The 22,335-nt window shown below is 37.3% G+C and overlaps 1 protein-coding gene across 1 annotated transcript in view; it reads left to right on the plus strand.

The window, feature by feature from the left end:
- The first annotated feature begins 5,450 nt into the window (after positions 1-5,450).
- Positions 5,451-22,335, plus strand: part of LOC125236092 (vesicular acetylcholine transporter) — a 62,726-nt gene continuing 45,841 nt past the window's right edge. Inside the window, exons 1-2 of the mRNA XM_048142788.1 lie at positions 5,451-5,511; positions 13,410-13,655. The gene's annotated coding sequence lies outside the window, so the exon portion shown is untranslated. The remainder of the gene's footprint in view (positions 5,512-13,409; positions 13,656-22,335) is intronic.

Here is a 22,335-nt window from a genome sequence, read left to right on the forward strand (position 1 = left end):
ACTTTGTGGGGTTTTGTGTGTTAAATTTTGAAGTTGGAATTTTTTTCCAACTTGCATCAAAGTGAGGACGCTGATTTTTTCTCAGTAAATGCTTCATTTGTAGTGATGATTAATCAAAAAGAAACTAGTAAAAAACTCAATAGTTTTTTTTATCATTTTATTCATCAAAAAAAATTAAAAAATTCATAACTCGAAAACTATAAAAAATCGGATAATATAGATGGGGTATATTCTGATAGCACATGATATGAGGAATCAAAAAAAAAAATCTTGACGTCAAGGTTTGGACCATCCTGTATACCTAAGTGGTCTCAAATCATGTCATTAAAATTGTTAAAACTACGGAAAATTAAAAAAAATCTGGTCTGATTATTCTTATTTCTAAGTCTGTTAAAAGTATGGTACTTTTCAGTATACGTCATTCAAGGAAATTAGCATTTTTTTCAGGAAAATTGCTTAATTCCAGGCACGTTTTTGGCCAAGTTCCGTTCCATTACACTGTTTCAAGTATTTTTCCTGTTCCTTTTCCTTCGAGATCCCTTTTTGACTTTAATTACCTTTACAAGTAAGTATTAAAGGACTCTTCAGGTGGAAATACTAGGGTTGCAAAAAAACGGTTTTTTTTCTGGCTTGAAAAAAAAAACATGAAAAAAAACCGTGAAAAAAAACAGTTTTTTTTCTGGAGTATGTTTTTTTTCTCAAGTACAAAATCTCAAAATTTGCAAAGTAGTTAATACTTTTATAGGGTTTTTTAGACTTAATGTTAACTATTAAACGAATTTAATCAAATAACTTTAATTTCTGGTCTAATAAAAGTAAGTTTTACGAAATTTGTAGTTGCCGTAGTTGGTAGTTGTCACTATTTACTGTTGGCAACACCACCGCCTCTCCATGCTACACGCAGCATCGGGGATTCCCCAATAAACGTTTGTATACTGAATGTTAATTGAATTAAAATGTACGTTATTGTTATTGAAACACGTTACAACTCGCAAAAAACCGTTATTGTCGTATTATTTGTTCATCTGAAAAAAAAACCATATTTAGAAAAAAAACCATGGTGCTCGGTTTTTTTTCCTGTTTTTTTTCACAATTCTGAAAAAAAACATTTGGTTTTTTTTCTATTTACAACCCTAGGAAATACTGACAATAAAAGTACAAAACATTCTTAAAAGCAAAGAAGAAAGTGAAATACCTGATTTAAAAAATAAATAAATTTGAGATACAAAGTTTTTTTAAGAATAATGTAAAAAAACCACGATTTTTGTTAACAAATGTGACTCGAAGAATTTGCATAGGCATAAAAATTTTTTATTCAACATATAGGTATTTTATTTATGTCGTATGCAAAATTATTATAGGTGGAGTTGTACAATTTTTGCGAGAATGATGATGATCAATTATCTAATCTGTTTAAAATTTGGGTCATGGAAATAAAAAATAGAATGACTTTGCATTTAGTAGTAGCATAAACATGCCTTAATGTGAAGGTCAAACACTTACCAGTATGAACCTAACGAGTTTTTCCTTATCTAACTTCTTCACAAATGAGTTTTGGCAACTATACCGCTGACTACATACCTCTGGGTGGCTAGCCGAATGGCACAATCGCTCACGAAACGCTCACGAAACGAAGCGCTAGTAGATATCTATCTCTATCGCGCTTGCGTATTGGCGCGACAGAGCCAGCGGCGTATCGCTTTCGTTTGGCGTCGGAGAAATGCCATTCGGCTACGGGGCCTGGCCCTCTAGCCAAGCGTACAATCGCTCGCGTTCCGTATTAGGCGAGGCTCCAAGAGGATGTTCGTTTGCAAAAATAGCGCACCTCATTCTGACTTCTGATATATATTGTATAGGTCCCAGACATCATATAAACAGATGTTGCCAAGCAGTTTTGTGGTCCCCGTCCCCCCACCCCGCCAATTAAAAATTGCATACAAACAAAAAAAAATTTTCATCAAATCATGCCGTGTAGGGTATCAAAAGAAAGGGTTTATTGAGTAGTTTACGAATATATAGCATACTATAACGTTTCTTACACTTTCTCTAAGAATTTTTTAGAAAATTTACGAAAATTGAAATATCTTATCATTTCGGTCTCTGAGTGGAGTTCCGTTTGCGGACCTCAATCTCGCATATATTTATTACATAGACAGATATTGTCAATGAGTTTTACACCCGGAACTCCACTCAGAGACCGAAATGTTAAGATATTTCAATTATTGAAACTCGCCATCTTTGACTGCTCCCTCTGCTCCCAAATGCAATTTTTTCACTGTACGAACTATTGGTTCGTAGACATTGGACTCTTGTTAGTTACTTAAAATAATAATTATAAAAATATACTCATTAGTTCTTAATCTACAGTGGTTTAAAGTGAACTCCAAAATGAAGCATTTTCGTAAATTTTCTAAAAAATTCTTAGAGAAAGTGTAAGAAATGTTATAGTATGCTATTTATTCGTAAACTACTCAATAAGCCCTTTCTTTTGATACCCTACACGGCATGAATTGATAAAAAATTTTTTTTTGTTTGTATGCAATTTTTAATTGGCGGGGTGAGGGGACGGGGACCACAAAACTGCTTGGCAACATCTGTTTATATGATGTCTGGGACCTATACAATCTATATCAGAAGTCAGAATGAGGTGCGCTATTTTTTCAAACGCTATTCAGAAACGTTCTTACGTTTTGTGGGACGGACCCAGTTCGTATTGTTCACCACGGAGTCAATTGGCTAGAGGCCGTAATTGGCTACCTTCCGCGTCCCCATTAATCTTACTTCTTTAGGATATTAGACATTTTCCTCTTACATTACACCTTGGGAGGAATTAGATGTCTGATTAGGCACTGACCAGATACGAATAACGGTCTGGTTATAACCAGACCGTTATTACATCCAAAATAAGACTTAAAGGGGCACACTATGCAGTAATAGTCAGTACACCGTACCGTATGGTAAAGTCCTATACTCCCATTACGAATTGAACGGAATAAACGTAAACAAACTGCTGTCACTGTCAAAGTAACACGTGCAGCTCAAGTCAGGGGTTCTCAAAGTAAGGGCCGACAGAAAATTAAATTACTTTTAACTAGTTATTAACCATCACGCTATTACATACTTAAAATCGTGAAGCGATCGAACACAATGACTGTTATATTAAGTATGTTATGATCCCATGCAAGTAAATACAAAAAACGGTCCAAAATTTATTGACGAAGTTCTGTCACATCACATACTTACAGAACCAATAATAAAATTTAAAACCACCTTATTATCACCATCGCATTTGAAGACGGTTTTAATTAGTTATTAAAATTCACTACCACCTAGTCTCAAAAGTTGCTGAAAAATAATCTTTAGCGGCCCGCTACTTGGTCGCCCGGGTACATTTCCACAGTAATACCAGTGCAATAAACAAACTACCCGACAAAAACGGCTTTTTAATTTCAATAAATATACTAAAACGTTTAGTGTTGAAATTTATTTTCGTTTAAACAGAGTCATTATTTGTGTAATGGAATATGTAAAGATTTTGAATAAACCTGTAAAATATCGGCAATTTTGATAACTCGAATGGTGCAATTTTTTATAGCAGTGGCCACACTTTTGTTTACAATAATTCTGGCTAATTCAAAATAGGAATATAATAACAGTGTTAAATCGTTTGAGGAAAACCGCCTCATGACGTTAGATATCAAACGCCAACAACACAAAGAGAAATCAAAGCCCTCCTACGTTTTATACATTACAATACGTCTGGCCAACTCTGTTGTAACGCCTGCAAAAGAGTCTTTAAGACCAAGTTCGACCTGGCCAGCCACATAAGAGCCCATAACAGGCAAAATAATTCATAATCTGCTGAGGTCGCCGTCATCGAAACCGATGAAGAGGACTATACATATATTAGTTATGTGAGGTTGTCACTTTTTGCTTCTAATGGTGCTCCCACATTGGCTGCTATAAATGTTTTAATACACTGTGCGACAAGGACAGCGTAATGTCAATGCCAGCACGATGTTCCTGTCACACAATGTTATATAACATTAATACAGCCAATGTGGGAGCAACATAACTGTGAAGCAGTTAGCGTACGGCGAATTGATTGGCCCTATAGACAAAAAAAGGATGGAAAATATCAAAAATTCAGTTGGTTGATGGAATTTCTGATTAAAGTGCCAGATTATCAGTTCGCTAGATATAAGCCTGTCGAATTGCCGATTGACAAGCTTTTATCGTCTAGAAAACTGCTAATCTGTAGACCTCTTTAGTTTTCACATCGGTCTTAAAAATTTACTGTAAATCTGCAGACTCAAAATTGAGTCCATTTTTATGGCTTTTGTGGGTTTTGGGCTATTGAAGGCAAGTATATTGAGGAGGGAGGGTTGTTTTATTACACGTAGTTAACCGATTTAAAAGATTAGCCGTGGGTCGTTTGGGGTTTAACATTGTTTTAATTAAAAACAGACTTGTGTGTGATTTTGGTTGAAAATTCATTGCATTCATATTGTAAATTTGCATAAATGTACTGCCCATAGGAAAGCGCAACTTTTTTTAGAAATACGAGTAGTTGTATGCTATTACAGTAAAAAGGATAAGTTATTTTCTATAAAAAATCATAAAATTTACCTTTAAAGAGTGACTAAAATGTCCAGCGAGTTAATAAAAATAGAAATGGTTGCACAAGGAACCAGGGACTAGAAAGGTGAAGAATGGAACAACGACATTTGATTATTTTCGTTCCGTTGATTTTATAAAAGTGTTAAAAATCTTTTGTTATGTAAATACTTTTCAAGTATGTAAACTTTACATTCATTTTTAAACGTGTCAGCTGGTGAAGGCGTGACCACCTTAAAAAAATTAGTCACTAAATACTACTGACAAATGACTAGACAGATTAATTGAATACGAATACGAATAGATAGCCACGGAATGGGAGCCCCATTCGAACAGAGGATCCGGCAGACAGTGGACTCTTTTTGACAGACTGGCCAGTTTTAGCTCAAGATCGAGAAGAATGGAGAAAGAAGGGGAGGCCTTTGCCCAGCAGTGGGACACAATAGGCTCATAATAATAATAATAAATGTCAATTATAGTAATAGGTACCTATGTAAGTTGAAATTGAAATATGGTATCGTCAAGCAATAATAAACTAAATTGAACTCTTTAAAGGTGGTAAAGAAACCGGCTCTAACCAACCAACTTACAGAAATAGCGACCGGCAATCGTTACAAGAAGAAATCACACCACTTTTATAGGGTCAAACGTCGGCCGGTATCGACCCTAGGCCCATCGCCTATTTTTAGCTATCGACCCATCTTCCATACCTACTTGAAATTTTCAGGCCCGCCCCATTGGCTGAAGCGGTGTGACGTCACACAGGCGCACGGACCAATGAGGAGGCTAGGATGTGCGCATGGCGGGTGGCGGCTCGCGAAGGCGAGTGCGCTCGGCACCAGTCCGGGCCTGCCGCGTCCAGGTGTGCAAAGCTACCGCCATCACAAATTTAAGGTCACTAGTTTATCCGCCATTTTTATTTATTTGAAAATGGAACGATTTTGTTTTCTACCCGTTCCGAGTAGTGATTCCCTTAGTGTAGTTTTAAGTGCTTAAATGTTAGTGCTTTTTGCGGAAACGTAATTTTTACGTAATTTATCTGTGATGTGTGAGGGAGATATGGGAGTGAGTGAGAGGGCAGTAGTGATTTTAGTGAAGGTCGTGAATGCGGTATATGGAGTGTATACAAAAGTGGTCTTTATATATATGCAGTTAAGGTTCAAGTGTTGCGGTAGATCGTTAAATACTCAATAATGGAGTAATTGGCATTTTGATTATTCATTGAACAATCAAAAGTTTCTAATGGCAATTGAGAAACAAACAACATTTATTTGAACAAAATGTTTTACAAAAATTGATCAAAATCAAAAATCCAATCTCAGCCTTGTTGATAAAATAAAGTAATAAAACATAGACTCTTTGATACTTAAAACTCCTGATTCTAGTCATCAATTTCCATTGAATAATTTTCACTACAAAAAGGAAAACCATAGCAAAACGTTAATAAAGTATTTGCTGATAAAAATGAACATTAGTCCAAATAACCGAACGATACCAAAACGTCAAAGAATAAAACACACAGAAAAATAGACATTTTAAAGTTCTGGGTTTATCCGAGCTCATATAACCCAGCAACCTTCAAATCAGAGTGAACAGGCATCTTCTGGGTGAGCTCGTTGCATCGTAGGCCACGTCTTTGCCTTTGACTAGTCTGTGGTCAAGAGTAAGCCCATTTATAATAATAAAAAAAGTTTACAATACAACAATATTGATCGGTAACAATAATGAAATAGGAGGCTAAAATTTCTATAATGTTCAGGATAGTTGCGTTTCTACACTAAAACGTATAAAAAACGTAAACGTCACTTCTGACACTGACATTCAATCCATATCATAATCAAGATCTGATATTTGACTCGTCTTAAACTTTGAATCGGGCCGTTACACTCAAATATTTATAAGCAGCAATAACGGCGATATGCTCCATTTTAAACTATTCAGTGTAATAATACACAAACTGACAGTTTTACAGAGTTATTTAGTCATTGAAAATGTTAGTAGTTCAATTCAAAATTGAATGTGACTTTACCGTCGGGCCTACGTCGTAGCGGCGTAGCAGCGCGTAGCGGCCATGGGCGTAGTCGCTACGAGAAACTGAAATCAAAATGGTTGCCTAAATATGAAAACTAAACTGCTTACCTAATTATATACATGGTTGCTTATGAAAAGTAAACTAATTTAAATGTGAAACAATATTAAATAACTAGGTATATATTATAACTTAAATCTTAACCTAAAAGTAAATATGTTCCTTCGTTGACATTGAACTTCATAATTATTTTGTATTAAAACACAACTAATAAAATAACAAAAACATAACTAATAAAATAGAACTGAATATATTACGAGACGACCAAACATCAAGCAACGTATTTTTAACATTTAAATTTAATACATTTTAATGGTGTTTAAAACATTCTAATAGTATTTTTACAAGCTTTTACTCAACTTGCCTTGTTAGTATGTTAGTTTGGGTCAAAACGTTGAAGCTAAATTTGACCCACTTTCCGGTTTAAGATTGAGCTGAAATTTTGCACACATATTTAAATCACGTGACAATGTAATATTATGGTATCATGGAGCTGATCTGATGATGGAGCAGAAAGGTGGTCATAGGAACTCTGTTATGAAACGTCGTATCCCCATCGAGTAAAGGGTTTTTAGAAACGTCTCGGAGAGCAATGACTGTTGAAAGAAAGGTACAGTCGCCGATAAAAGCTTGTGCCAAAAATATTTTTTTTTGCAAAAAACTTATTTATTTATGTACTAATTCTACGTTGAATTTCAGTAGGTGTAAAATACAATAAATACTACCGGTTATTTGACGATAACAGCAATAAAACTAAAGTTGAAATAAAAGTATGGAAACGGATTACATCGCGTATAACGAATTTACAATAAAATTCATCCCGACGTTTCGATCACTTTATAGCGTTCGTGGTCAATGGGTGACTGAGAAAAAATTACAATGTGCAAAACTACACGCATACAAGAAAAAAATAATGGACCATAAATATAGAATTTTAAGGCTGGTTCGCACACTGTTAATAAAGCTAGTTATACAATATGCAAAAAAAATACATTTACAATCACGCCTGTATCCCATAAAGGGGTAGGCAGAGCACATGAAACTACTAAAGCTTCAGGGCCACTCTTGGCAAATAAGGGGTTAAAAGAAAACGAAACTGTGGCATTGCAGTGACAGGTTGCCAGCCTCTCGCCTACACCACAATTTAACCCATATCCCATAGTCGCCTTCTACGACACCCACGGGAAGAAAGGGGGTGGTGAAATTCTTAACCCGTCACCACATAGGCAATGCCACCAGGCAGACAAAAAATACATTTATACAGTGTACATGTTAAAAAATAATAATTAATGAATCCACACAAATTTTACAAAACCAAACTGCAAATGTCCAACACCAAACAACACAAATGCCTTACAGTCTTCGTCGTGCTTGTTCCATAACCAGATTTACTACTGGATCCAAAGCCGGTGGTAAAGTAAACCCATCTCATTAAACTAAAGTTATAAAAAGCGTACAATTAAGATTCAGAAAACCCAACAAAATAAAATGTTTAAATTTTGACTTTACTTTTGCCGATTGTCACATGGTTTTGTGCCTTAAGAGACAGACCACACCTAAATCGCGCAGATCGTCTATTTGTGCGCGAGTTAATGAGACTGCACTGTCACTATTTACCTGACTTCAGTAAGAGAATAATGTGAAAAAAGTTATAAATCAAACGTTGATATTATAAGTACACTAACCCGAATATTAGACCCATCACTTAGTCAAAAACATAGACCTAACGTACAAGTACTTTACGGTACAAGTGTGAAAAATAGGAAATTCGAAACGAGTGGCGATAAAATAAAACCCGCCCGAAAGAAGTAAACAAATGTTTAGACCGATGTAGTAGCACCGCTCAGCATTAAAACATACTGTCTAATAAGATATATTACATACACTACATCATAACACTGATATCATAACTACACATCGGTAACTCGTGGCAATTAGGTGGCATTTGACAGAATAGTGATGTGACAAGTTTTCTTAGTGTTTTTTTTTTCAGAACGGATAAAATAGTAAATTGATATTCCCTACATGGTGGGGCTTTATTAAATAAAATAAAAATATCCGTTTTATCCGAATAAATAAATTCCAAGTATTCGAATTATCCGGGTACAAAATTGAGCGGACGATTGCAAGCCCTACTACAAGAGCATTCAGAATTTCTATTCAGCATTTTTACCATAACGTCAGTGAAGGTTGATAGATCGTTTTCTGAAACACAAATTGGAATTTCTCAACTAAAAGACGTAGGCTGACTTGTGAGCAATTAGAACAAATATTAACTGTTTATCGCGAATGTCATAATTCTTCTTTGAATTGGTTTCTTTTTCCCGACTCGTAGGAAAAACATTGTCACATCACTAGTCTGTTAACAACTGTCAAGTGCCACCTTAATGCCACGAGTTACCGATGTGTACTGGTAGCATAAGGAAATCTGAAGGATATCGTACATATCGATCGTGCTTGCTTAGCTTGCTGTGTTACTCCGGGTGAGATGTGCACGACGACTGACAAATACTGACTACATATTATATATATAGGTATTCGTTCTGATGCGGGTCATTTGATATTTGCCAGTCGCTTTTCGGTGAAGGAAAACATCGTGAGGAAACCGGACTAACTCCAATAAGGTCTAGTTTACCCTTCGAGTTGGAAGGTCAGATGGCAGTCGCTTTCGTAAAAACTAGTGGCTACGCCAAATCATGGGATTAGTTGTCAAAGCGGACCCCAGGCTCCCATGAGCCGTGCCGGGATAACGCGAGGAGGATGATGATAGTTCTGATACGGGTGTAGGTTTCAATAGGGAACTTACCTGTACATATGTAGGAACTTGTCTTCAAATTGAATATTTTATTCCATACACGAAATATAAGCATCAGAAAATTCTATATGTGCTTAGTTATGTTTAAACCCCATTTCTATTTAATAAGTCAGATTGAAATTTATAAGGTAAATGAGTTGATTGTAACGTCACTCGACACGTTTTAATTCCATATTAACAAATCGTTCAAATTGGTTTTGAGAGTTTTCAAAAAGAAGCTGATTTGACTAGAAGGAAAGTAGTCTATTGGACTGATGCTCATACAAATTACCAAAAACATATTTTCAAAAATTACACGCTATAAAAATCTTTTTCACATGCAAATTTTTCCTGTAACAGAAAACTCGCGTCATTTCGCCAGGAACCGGAAGCAGCCCGGGCCGGAAGTGGCGGAGTGGCGCGTTTCCGGTTCCGCTCGAGACAAACTCGGGAACTCGAGACTCGAGACGTTGTTTGCCTTTGTGGTGTCGAGCCTTGCCAGCCTTACATGAGTTATATTATGTTAATAAAGAATAAATGTTAAAAATTCAAGAATGTTTACGTACTTAGTTCATTGTATAAGGGCGAGACACACAATCAGTAATCTTTTATTGTCTTTGGTTACCACGATAGTTACTCATGATTCATGAAATAAAACAATGAAAACGGATTATATCACCTATAATGAATGAATTATACTGAGCATTATGAAGAGAAACCTACAGTGGTGGGATTTTTTTTCATTTGGAGCCAAAATATGAAGGAATTTTGGATCACGCGATCAGTATCCGCGGTAATGTGCATTTCTATACTCTTCGCCCGTACTCTCATTGTTAGTTTTTTCGATCTCGTATGTTGGAATGTTATCTAAGTTACGAAGCCGCAAAGGTCGTGTTTTTTTCCGTAAGTATTTTATGTTATTGTAGTATTGAGTTATAATAGTGAAATCTATCTTTTCAAAGAAAGTTAACACCCCGCAGTAACTGAATAGATTTTCACACACTATTTTGTTGGACCGGTGGCGGGCCGGATACAATCCGTAAATATAATAAAATCGGGGCCGTAATTTGCCCACCACTGGTTTAATAACAAATGTAAAACTTATGATAGGTACAAGGGAAAACTTCAATGAGAAAGAAAATAAATTTACTCGGGACGTTTACAAGCTTCCGTTTGTGATTGTGGAAATGTGTGTGCCTGTGGTTAAAGTGAATAAAGTGATCGGGCCAGTGAAATGTGGTGAAAAGGTTTCTCTAAATTATAAAATATGAACTACAGTATGGGGTTCTTCAAAAAAGGAGTGTACAAGTTTCTAATGGGTCGGCAACGCGCACGTGACACCCCTTGAGTTGCGGGCGTCCATAGGTTACGGTGACCGCTTTCCATCAGGCGGGCCGTATACCTGTTTGCCACCGACGTGGTATAAAAAAAAAAAATATTGAATTTATGGTTCTTGAAAAGTGGAATGTTTAATCATTTCAGTGTGTGTAGCGAATGCACAAACACTCACGAAAATATCTCTTTCGTAGCTATCTATCTCTATCGCTCTTGCGTATTGACGCGACAGAGCCAGACTACATTTCTGCGGCGTTTCGATTTCGTTTCGCGTCGCAGAAATGCCATTCGGCTACGCCCCGAGGATCGAATGTCCAACGTAAAGTATATAGACACCAATAATATCAAGGCACAGGACTGGAAAGCAATATGGACTAGTGGGTAAATCCATCTACTTAATAGAAATAATTAAGTTTCATATTTTACATTATAGATCAGTGTGTCCAGTGGACTATTCCACCGCAGTGACATTGCACCGCATTGACACTTAACACTGACAATTCGATGCCTATGTTGGATCGATAAGTAACATCGTTAGTCAGCGTCAATATTTCCTTGTTGAACGGGCAAAGTCGGGAAGAAATACTTTAATTAAGTTAAGAAGCTACCTATTTCAGTTTAAGAAACTCTATTTTAAAAACATATTTTTAACTGGAAAACTAACTTTTTCTGCTAGAAGACACAGTGGAAAAAATATTAGCAAGAGCCATCGGTTTAGACTGCTACATTAATTCATAGACATGAATTTTATTCTACCTTAGTGGCATCAAATCAAACAGACGTTTCTCCTTGTCAAAAAGTTAAAATCAACTTTTCTTATCAACTTTTTCCATGGTCTGTCTAAGTGGATCCATGTGTTTTTAATTAAAAGCATGTTGATCGATTATACGAAAAAACCCTAAAAACGCCTAAATTATTAGTATAAAATGGCGTGAAATTGAATTAGGTATTTTTTGGATCCGCGTCTAATATTTTTACTGACAAGATAACTGTTTTTACGGTGTAGGTACATGGTGGTACATTCTCACATTCTTGCGCAAAGCAGTACGTTATGAGTTATGAGCCTACTTCAAAGTTTCAAATAGCCATACGTAGTCGGGATATAAGTGAATAAAATGATGTGATAGATATAAGAGTCACAACTGGATGAGACTAGCTCATGACCGGGACAAGTGGCGTACTAGAAGAGAGGCCTATGCTCAGCAGTGAGCGATGAAGGGCTGGTATGATGTTGAATATTAGAGTCGTGATAGTTTATTGCGTAACTGTTGAGATGTAACTGAACGAGATTGTACTGTAAAACGTCGTCGAATAAACGTTGAAAAACCAAATTCGTAATTCGGCGATCATGTTTAGATTCATTGCGATTTAGAATTTTCTCTTTTCCGCACAATTACCGTAATGTACCGTAAGGTTATTTTTAGCCCTCAGTTAATTTTCAATGGGATTTACATAAAATATGGAAGTTGCATTTAAGTTGTACCAGTGTACCTAATAGCCCTAAAACAGAGGGTGTACTGATGTAACGAAGTCGTGGGAAAATGCATATAATAATTATTACAGACCAATTTGTAAACCATGAGAGTGACAGGGGTGAAAAGAAACGAATGAAGTTAAAACACATTCAATTATTGGTACCTGTCGTCATGTATGGATCAGAGTGTTGGGTGTTGGGCCCTAAAGGTGATGGATGAAAAGAGATTTAATGTAGCGGAGATGAGAATGTTAAGATGGATGTATGGCGTGACAAGAATGGATAAGATTAGGATGAGTATATAAGAGGAAGTTTGAAAGTTGCACCGATAATAGAAAAAGTAAGAGCGAATCGACTAGCGTACGGGCATGTGATGCGAAGGGATGAAAGTCATGTGACGATGACGAGAAAGGTATTAGGTACGAATGAATGTCAAAGGAAGTAACGGGAGAGGAAAACCGAGGAAGGTGGATGGACTGTGTGAAAGATGATATGGCACGGAAAGGAGTGGATGATTAGATGAAGGGTGATAGAGAGGTATGGATACGGAAGAGAAGAACATGCTGCGCCGACCCCAAATGACTGGGATAAGGGCAGGCAAATGATGACCTCCTATCTAAATATACAGGAAATAATTCCAATTTAAAATTATGCTGACTGTGTCACATATATGTACAATTGTACATGACGTAGTTTGAATGTGTATTTTTGTAACATATACTGAGAGAAAAAACAAACAGTTTTCATGTTCGTTCAACAAGTTTTTTGGTTAAAATAGCGCCTACGTGCTCTTTGGTTCAAACAACCAGCTACTTGTCATTTGAATCGGCAATATATTTGAATCAACAAGTCGATTTTATAAAAACAACCTGACACATATTGTTTTAAACATACGTTTGGCTGATTCAAACGGATAAACCGCAACAAGTCGAACTTGTTAAATTCACAATGCAAATTTCTCTCAGTGTACCTACAATACCTGTAGGAAACATGTGTAAACTGCATAGGGCAGCACAGTATGCTCAAAGAATCAATGCCAAGTTTAGTTTTCGTTTTTTTTATTTGCAGCACAATTTTCAAAATAACCTCCATTGTTACAGAGCACACCATGAGCGGCAACTGAACCAAACCAATACATATCAAACCATGCACTGATAGCTTAACAAGACAAAACTAGGCTAGTAAGAGTTTCCGTGGGGGGCGCCCCCTGGTGAAAGTGGAGGAGGAAAGCGCGCTGTTGGGGCGGCTGCAGGCGCTGCGGGGGACTGCCTCGCCGGCGCGGGTCGCCAGTTCCATCCGCGGGTACCTGACCAATAAGGTTGGGTCGCTGCAACTGAGGGACACAGGTATGTGATGATCCCTGTAGGTGGTGATGACGAGGGGAGGGGGACTGCGTCCCCGGCGCGGGTGGCTAGTTCTATCCGCGGGTACCTGACCAATACGGTTGGGTCGCTACAACCACAGTATAATAAAGTGTACTATCGTACAGTATGGCCACTCCCGCTCCCCGCTGAAAGTGCCGCCCACCCCCTCTCGGTTACCTTACAGTTACCGCATGTCTAAAACGCGAACGGCCGACCTGTCATATTTCACTCATACAAGCATAGCACGCGTTCACCTACACAAGCTTAGACTGTGTGCTAGGAACGCGCCTCTTTCATATATTTGATCGCCAGTGTCCGAGTTGTGCTACAACTGAGCGACACAAGTTTGTGGTGATGAGCACTCGGGGTGGACGTCTGCAGGCGCTGCGGGGGCCAAATTCAGGTAGTGCGTAGCCAAATCAACCTATAGCTACGATAAGAAAGTCAAGCCTCTACTGTTAAGACTCCTTATTCCTTAGAGCGCTCATCAATTTCACGAAACGGCCATCGATAGATGGCGTTGGCGCTCGGTACGCGAGCACCTGCAACTCAACGCGCGTTTCAACGCCGACACAAATAATCTTGATAGTTTTGAATTAAATTGGTAATAACATAATTTTCAATTTTATACGGGGAATTTCCTGTTCATGGTATGGTAGTAGTAAATAAGGTGTATGAATGTAGTAAAAGTATAGTAGTCTACATATACATATATAAATACAGGTTTCCTAATTGATTGATTCAACAACCAACACCGCTGAGCCGAAACTACGAAAGCTAGAAAGTCGAAATTTGTATAGATTGCATTAACAAAATTTCGAAGAGATAAGAATCGATTATGAAAATTTACACCCCTAGTAGAGGGAAAAAGGGGGTGAAAGTTTGTATCGGGATCAATTTGTTTTTTTTTATTAGGAAAATTTTAGTTAGGAACTTGAAATTAGAGAATAGTTTAATAGTGATTTCTGTTTTTTAGGGTTCCGTAGCCAAAATGGCAAAAACGGAACCCTTATAGTTTCGTCATGTCCGTCTGTCCGTCTGTCCGTCTGTCCGTCTGTCCGTCTGTCACAGCCGATTTACTCGGAAACTATAAGTACTACAGTGATGAAATTTGATGGGAATATGTGTTGTATGAACCGCTACAAAATTATGACACTAAATAGTAAAAAAGAATTGGGGTGGGGCCCCCATACATGTAACTGAGGGATGAAAATTTTTTTTTCGATGTACATACCCGTGTGGGGTATCAATGGAAAGGTCTTTTAAAATGATATAAAGTTTTCTAAAAACATTTTTCTTAAAGTGAACGGTTTTTGAGATATCAGCTCTCAAAGTCGTAAAAAGTATGTCCCCCCCTCTATTTTTATAACTACGGGGTATAAAATTCTAAAAAAAATAGAGGTGATGCATGCTAATTAACTCTTTCAACGATTTTTGGTTTGATCAAAGTATCTCTTATAGTTTTTGAGATAGGTTGATTTAACTGTAATTTTGGCAGGTGTATAAATTGACATAATAAGTTTATTATATTTGCTGCTACGGAACCCTTTGTGCGCGAGCCCGACTCGCACTTGGCCGGTTTTTTATTGAATGTATATGCATACTGATTGGTCCCATTTTTATCAGAACCCAGTTCTGATGATGGGATCCTGGAGAAATCCAGGGAACTCCTCAAGTCTGAAAGGCATACATATAGCGATTTTTGTGTTTTTATATGAATAGCATGCATTTACGTACGGAACAATGACATTTGGTGCAGTAGAACTGTTGATGATGGTCAGACCGGAACTCCCTAAATCTAAACGGCACAGTTATAGTGACTTTCATATTTTTATAAGAACAGCATGCACTTACGTCCAGAATAGTGACATTTGGTGCAGTGGAACTGCTCATGATGTTGTGTCACTTTTTAACCATCGCCTCAAATCTCTCAAGGAAGGACGGTTCTCAATTCGTCTGTTTTTTTTGTTTGTTCCTCGATATCTCCGTCGTTACTGGACCGATTTAAAAAATTTAATAATTAAAGCATTAAAAGCAGTTTTAAAAAATACCTACACATTTCTACATGTGCTCTGCCTACCCCTTTATGGGATACAGGCGTGATTGTATGTATGTATTTGTACATAATCCAACATTCGCAAGTAGCTTTCGTCAGAACCCAAAAGGCGGCGGTTTTTTTTTCTTAAAAATTATTAAACGTTTTTTTTATGGGATAGGAGGCAAACGAGCAGACAAGTTGCCTGATGGTAAGCGATCACTGCCGGCTATGGACACCCGAAGCACCAGAAGTGTTGGTGCGTTGCCGGCCTTTAAGATGGATGTACGTTCTTTTCTTGAAGGTTTGAAGGTCGCATCGGTCCGGAAATACCGCTGGCAACAATTCATTCCACAGTTTAACTGTGCATGACGTGACCTGTGCAAAACATTGCGTCTTAGAAACATTTGAAAGGGTGAAAATCAAATTATGTACATGTTCGTTCTAAAAGTAGCTGATCAAACATCGTCGGTTTGGAAAGCCTGCGGTTAAATTTTTGCTCCTTCCTTACTATACATATTTTATTTAGAGGGTTTTGAGATTTAGGTAATAAAACAACGCTTCATTAGGTTTAATAGCATTATGTAAAGTATAATGTCAATGTAAGTGCAAGCAGTCTTATGAATAGAATAGCAGTTCTGTTGACCACCTCCTGACTCCATCATGAGACCTTGGACCTCATCTAGTTCGATGGTGCTCGTCGGCCCAAATCTAATGAGCCTAAACATGATGGGGTTATGATGAGGAGAATAGCAGTTCTGTTGACCACCTCCTGACTCCATCATGAGACCTTGGACTTCGTCTAGATCGATGGTGCTCGTCGGCCCAAATCTAATGAGCCCAAACATGATGTGGTTATGATGAGGAGAATAGCAGTTCTGTTGACCACCTCCTGACCCCGTCATGAGACCTTGGACCTCATCTAGTTCGATGGTGCTCGTCAGCCCAAATCTAATGAGCCCAAACATGATGGGGTTATGATGAGGAGAATAGCAGTTCTGTTGACCACCTCCTGACTCCATCATGAGACCCTGGACCTCATCTAGTTCGATGGTGCTCGTCAGCCCAAATCTAATGAGCCCAAACATGATGGGGTTATGATGAGGAGAATAGCAGTTCTGTTGACCACCTCCTGACTCCATCATGAGACCTTGGACCTCATCTAGTTCGATGGTGCTCGTCAGCCCAAATCTAATGAGCCCGAACATGATGGGGTTATGATGAGGAGAATAGCAGTTCTGTTGGCCACCTCCTGACCCCGTCATGAGACCTTGGACCTCATCTAGTTCGATGGTGCTCGTCAGCCCAAATCTAATGAGCCCAAATATGATGGGGTTATGATGAGGAGAATAGCAGTTCTGTTGACCACCTCCTGACTCCATCATGAGACCTTGGACCTCATCAGCCCAAATCTAATGAGCCCAAACATGGTGGAGTTATGATAAGTAGAATAGCAGTTCTGTTGAACATCTCCTGCCTGACTCCATCATCATGAGAACCAGAACCTCATCCTGGTCCCAAAATATAATAATAATTCAAACTCTCAACAAACTTCACGTATAACTTAAAATCCAAAATCATATGAAAAGCATGTCGAATGCTAAAATTGCATAAGGTGTAAAAAGGATCAAGATTTGTTTAGTCGCAGTTTACGGCACTTCTCGGAACTATCGCGCTGCTTACGAAAGCTAGGTGCGCCGGACGATCAAACGCAGGTCCGTTGTCTTCGAGCGCTCGGCGCAGACTGAGCGGGCTCGCGTTAGCACAGTGTCTTTTATTCGAATTTTAGGTGTTTTAAAAACATATCTATCGACAGAAAGGTATGTCTTATATGTATGATTTTTTTTTTTATAGGTCAATAAGAAGTTCTAGTTTAGGATAATATTATTTAAGAGTTACAAAAAATGCAGGAATCGCAGGAAAATACATAATGTAAACCTCTTTTTATCGAAAAAATGGGGAGGATACGGAAGGTTATTTATCCACCATTTCAAGTAAATCTTAAAATGTCAAAGTATTAGCTAACTCGTACAGGATATAACAAATAGGATTGTGATCATTTATTACCCCAAATAACATTTTTAACAGCACAATCACGATTCTAAACGAGCTATTCCACTACGAAATTTGAAAACGTCTTCCGAAAAAACTGATTTTTCGGAAGTATAAAAAGACATATTTTAAAGTAGTACCAATTGACTTTCTAGCTTAAGATATGTACTTTTAGGAAAATTATCATTTTTTTAATAATCATTTATAGTTTCTTTATAATTTTGAATGAAAAAGGTTCTATTTTGCAAAAAACGCTCGTCTTTAGGAATAAGGCCTCTTAATACAGAGGCCTTCATCTGCACTCAGAATTTTCAGGAAACTGATTACGCAGGTTTGGTTATACAAGACGTATTGTAGAATACAATTTCTAGTTAACGTTGCAGCATAATTTTTTTTACCTACACAATCACATGCTTTGTGTCATATAATCGTCATCTGACAAATAGGTTTGCAAAACGACAGTAGGTTTGGAACGGGAGTGACCACTGGCCAAAGCAAAATGCGACAAATCTCTGTGTGAATCAACTTTAGGTAGCTATTATAAGGATTGTATTGATCCGTGTGTTACATAAGTCCGTCGCAACGTTACCGCAGCGGTTGAGTGACGTCGCCTGCCGCTGCAACAGTACGCTTCATCGCTGGATTTTAGTTCTCAATTAAACTGAATGTTGCTCGGCGTTTTGTCTGTCCTAATTCTAGCAGAGTTTACGTTTACACGATACTTGTAGATTATATGTATGTACATTGTACATATTTATTTCAATATCTTGCATTTCATAAGCAGTATAGTTATTTTAGTGAATGATGTATTTATTACGTACAGTCAAGTTCATAAATATGTGTACATTTTTTCACCTTGTTGCAACGAGATAGTGTAAAAAATATACATATATTTATGAACTCGACTGTTTAGACTATTTATTAAATATATCGGAGAGGTTAAGGCTTTCACTAATATATATGATCAGGCCTGATATTTTTAGCGGTATCTCCGATATTCTAATAATATATTCTAATTATTTGATAGGTATTCTAATTTTGCGGGCAACATATTCCATGTATATAGAAAAAGTACCAAACTCTTATTATGACGAAAATAAGTAGTTATTATTGTTTTAGAGATATATAAATATAAACGTTTATCTCTCGAAACTTATAAGAACAATTTTTTTTTTAAACACAAGTGCCCATACAAAGCCCAAAAAGTTACAGTTTTATCCGACAGATCCTCTGTAGGTATACATTCCATCTAAACTTTTTACCAACAAGCCCAATGTCAAACACTCATAAATACGAGACCAAACAGTCTGCAAACTGCAATAAAGAACCATACGGCATTGCATTAAGGTGCAGCCATCCAAATATTTGCACAGACAGGGTGCGATCCGGCCCGACATTAACAAAGGAGCAGTCGTGTTTGTTGAGCCTTGGGAAATTAAATAGAAAAATGTTGTCATTCTCTTTGCGGTTATTTTTCTTCTGTTTTGCTTTTAAGGGCCGTATTATTTTCTTCTTTAGGTAATTGAGCGCTTTATTATTCGAGCTTTGAAGATAATACTTACCTCCTTAATCGAATTTTCGCTGCGTGGACCTTCCTTGAGTGGACCAACACTTTGTCTTCCTTTATGTTTCTTATCAAATTTGGTACGTTTTGTACGCACGCCAGTTTTTAGCTGAATAAATATTATAAAACTCCCGTGAGACTCATACATATTTAAAAATATTTTAAGCGGGTTACTCACGTATTAAGTCGATATAGCGTTCGACATGTTTCAATCCAATTTCGAGGATCTTTCTCAAGAGTAGCGACATGTCGAACGCTATATCGACTTAATACGTGAGTAACCCGCTTAAAATATTTTTAAATATGAATAAATATTGCTTGCTTCGCACAAAGATATCACAAAATACTTAGGGTGTACTTTTTAAGCAATTAGGGAGGAATTTTCTTAAAACATGAATTATTTTTCACAAAAAATTTTCAAATACTTTTGTGACTTTTTGATTTACATCCTATAACTTTACTAAGTACACTTTAATTCCTTCTGATTGTGATTTCTTAAGTGGAGATAGTTGAAGGGATGGAGAGTGACATAGGCTACTTTTTGCCTCTTTCTAACGCGAGCGAAGCCGCGGGCAAAAGCTAGTATTATAAATGGGAAAGTGTGTGTGTCTGTTTCTTTGTCCGTCTTTCACGACAAAACGGAGCGACGAATTGACGTGATTTTTTAGGTGGAGATAGTTGAAGGGATGGAGAGTGACATAGGCTACTTTTTGTCTCTTTCTAACGCGAGCGAAGCCGCGGGCAAAAGCTAGTATCATATAAACCTGATAATATTTTTGGCAAATACAAAACTAAACTTTTACAAGTACCTACAAGTTTTTTATCTACTACTAAGTTCACTAAATTGTTTACCAACTAAATAATAATAATGGGAGGGCCTTTTATACCATAAAACTATCAAATTTTGTCGTGATACTGTCTCCCAAACCACTTCCGACCATAATTGACAGAAATTGACACGTTTGTCAATTATCGTTAGCTCGTCATAGTTTCCGAACTCCGCGATCCCTCCGTAATTGCATCAATTAGGGTTCAGCCGGGAGGGTTCTTGTTTCTTGGCTAATTTTTCTTGGGTAATTATGGTTGTTAAGGACAATTTGGAGTATTATGTAATAGGTTAATTTGATTTCTATTTAGGATAACTTTTGTAATGACCAAAATAGTAAGGAAAATAGAAATATAAATAGGTATTTATAAACTTAAAAACACATAAGAAGCCTTTGAGCTCTAAATAACCAATTAATTCAAAAATAAAAATGTAAATGGTTCCCCGCGACGCGACAAAGGCACAGCCAAGTGTGAAGGCCCCTGGTAATGTACACAGAAAAAACATAATTCTGAAAATAAACGTTCTTTGTCTTTGTCTTTGAACTATATTACGAGTATCATAATAATTGTATGAAAGAGAGCGTAATTTGAGAGAAATGTTTTTGTGCCCAGTCACAATACAATATCTGACACAATGTTATTTCTAGAGCCATAAGAGCGTGTCTGATAGGTAGGTATATTTATGCAGCCTTCTTACAAGACGGTTTGAGCTTACCGTGGGACTCAGTCAGTCTGTGTAACGCTGTATCTTGCGTGGGCGACGGTCGCGCGACCGTCGCCGTCGCGTCTCATACTTCCATATCGATAAGATTTGATTTCGTATGCGTCGCATCGCCGTCGCGCGACCATCGCGCGACCGTCGCCCACGCAAGCCACGGTGTAAGAATGTCCTAAATTCCGTAATAAAAATATTTTTTACTTAATAGTACAGATATTGTGTACCACAAGTAGTAGTCTAGCCACAACCAAACGACTTATGCCTTCGAAAGTTTACACTGATCAATATTTTCCCGAAAAAGTCACTGTCTTAAAAATATCAAACAATATTCCATTTAGGTACCCCCTCTCTGCCTTTCAGACGAAGTACGTTTGGCAACTTTCTCCATACATTCCCAGCATGGCAACAGAGGGGAGAGTGGGGTCGGTCGGCACTCTAGGGATATGAATATTTGATGGCCCCGGCCTACCCGTACGTAGACGGAGTTCAAATGGACGAGGAATGTATTTTGAAGGTGAATAATAGTTGTGACAAGTTTATGAGAAATATGTAAATTTAAACTTATTCAATTCGCTATGGGATGACAATATGAACTTAGATAAAAATGTAATGCAGACACAAATTATACAGACATAGGCTGTCTATTATTTGTCGAGTCAAAAAGCTTTGAAAAAAAAAAAACAAAGACATCAACGTTTTTAAACCTTCTACCTAAGTGCTAATTCTATATTTGGCAATGGATATGTCGCAGTAAGATAGATAAAACCGTTATATAGTTATTACCCTAGGAATATAATTATACGTCGTAACATAGTTAAACGAAAGCGATTAATTGCTATCTTACTAGGAATATAACTATAATACGTTACTAGTTTAGTCAAATAGTTATATGACTGGATTCAGTCTAGTGAAATGATTGTAGGCAGGAGTGTGGCGGTGCGGCAGAGGTATAGTTATAACCCTAGGGATATAATTATATGCCGTAACACGGTAACATAGCTAAACAAAAGCGATTCATAACCATCTTACTAGGAATATAATTATAATACGGTACTAGTTTAGTTATATAATTATATCACTGGATTAAACTTAGTCTAGGGATATAATTATAATACGTCTCTAAGTGGGACTGGAACCGGGTGTCCCGGTTCTTTATAGTTCTATACCAAAAAAAAATCAAAAGGAACCCTTATGTCGCGACTCTGTCCATCCGTCTGTGTGTTTAGAGAGAATAAGCACATTGAATTGGAAATAATTACTTAACAAATTCTTGCCCTAAACAATTCTTCACTGTGGTTTGTTTGTTTAACGCATATAATTATATCCCTTAGGGTTATAACTATACCTCCGCCGCACCGCCGCACTCCTGTCTACAATCATTTCACTAAACTGAATCCAGTCATATAACTATTTGACTAAACTAGTAACGTATTATAGTTATATTCCTAGTAAGATAGCAATAAAT

Source organism: Leguminivora glycinivorella, chromosome 2 (genome assembly GCF_023078275.1).
Source record: "Leguminivora glycinivorella isolate SPB_JAAS2020 chromosome 2, LegGlyc_1.1, whole genome shotgun sequence".
In the NCBI taxonomy this organism is placed as follows: Eukaryota; Metazoa; Arthropoda; class Insecta; order Lepidoptera; family Tortricidae; genus Leguminivora; species Leguminivora glycinivorella.